We start from the raw sequence: 1,641 nt of genomic DNA, 5'->3' as shown, positions 1-1,641 counted from the left end.
CGGAGTCCCCACAGCACTGCCACTGTCCCTCCATCCCCTCTCCCTCTCCTCACTGGGAAGGCAAAGGGGCTACAGTCAGGGGGACCTCTGATGGGAGAGGCGGAAGCTGGGGCCACGTTCGCAACTGGGGGGATCGGGGTACCCACCTGACGCCCGCTGCCAGTTAGAGCTCCCACCCGGGCGTTACACGTCCCATGGTACCACCATCGATGCTTTCGTTGGCAAGCATTGCCCTTTGCAAGCTTCTCTTTCAAACGGGTACTCGACAGGGGGGATGTCAAGGCCTTGGAGAGGGTGACCAATGAAAGGTGAGACCAGGATCCAGAGAGCTGGAGAGAGGGCATCACAGGTAAACCCAGGCAAGACGGCACAATGCTTTAGAGGACCCACCCATTACAAACACCCCAATTTGAAGCACTTTTAAAAAATTTTTTCTTGCTCAAAGAAGACACTTTTATTTAACATTTTATTTTGCAATAACTGTAGACTTATAGGGAGTTGCAAAGACAGTCCAGAGAAATCTGAGTATCCTTCACCCAGTTCCCCCCAATGGTTGCATCTTCCATAACTACAGTATAGTATCAAAACTGGGAAATTGGCATTGGTGCTGTGTGTGTGTGTGTGTGTGTGTGTGTGTGTGTGTGTGTGTGTGTGTGTGTGTAGTTCCATGTCACTTTATCACCTGTGTAAGATTCGTGGACCCACCATCACAAACAAGATACAGAACTGTTGATCACCACAAAGATCTCCCCCGTGCTGCCCTTCAAAGTCACACCCATCCGCCACCCCAGCCCAAGAGAGTTCTTTGGAAGACTAGGAATCGTGAGGGGGTTGAACCTGAAGTGGGAGAGGGAGAACCCTGAAATGGGTTCTCAGGTCGGAGGATGCAGGGTGAGATTTTGACTCCGAAGGAAGAAAAGGCAAGCACCATCAGCTCCAGTCTCCTCTGGGAAGCGTATTTGGTTTCAAGCTGGCTGCCCTGAGTCACCCAGGGTGGGTGCTGGGAGACAGGGAGCCCCAGACAGCTGTGCTTCCCCTTTGCCTCGGTGGGGCAGTGTAGTTTGGGGAGGTCCTTAGAGATGCTGGGAGATCCTGAGTCTGCAAGGAGACACGCAGGTCACCGGAGCAGCCAAACACCGGTGCCCACGATGCCTTGCCCAACAGACCTGTGCATGCTCCACGGCCCAGGGGACAACTTTTTTAGCCACCAGGCATGAAGAGGGATCCTCCATTTGTACTTTCTACCTTGGGTTGAAAATGTCAGGGCAGACCTGCTGTCTGGGACCCTGGAGGTGAAGTATAAGGTGAGACAGGGTCCTGCCATCAGATGGAGAGAGACGTGCCCTGGTTCTCAGGGAGTCCTCAATATTATGAGACAGAAAGGCTTAAGGAGACCCAAGTCTGATGGAACAACACAAGCTGAGCTCGTGGGGGCTCAGAGCCAAGTGGTGGCAATGAGAGAACTCCCCAAAAGGCAGGACATAGGAAAGAGATCAGAAGTGTGGTGAATCCAGGGTGCTGGAGGATCCAGGGAAGGCTTCCTGTAGGAGGTGGCACTGAAGCTGGCCCAAGAATGATCCTCTATAGATGTGCGAAAAAAGATGATGATGGAATTTTGCGGGGGAAGAGGTACCCAGATGT

The sequence above is a fragment of the Balaenoptera borealis genome (genome assembly GCF_965194805.1).
Source record: "Balaenoptera borealis genome assembly, chromosome: 15".
Taxonomy (NCBI): Eukaryota; Metazoa; Chordata; class Mammalia; order Artiodactyla; family Balaenopteridae; genus Balaenoptera; species Balaenoptera borealis.
The sequence above is the reverse complement of the archived record's forward strand: the minus strand, read 5'-3'. Positions refer to the sequence as shown.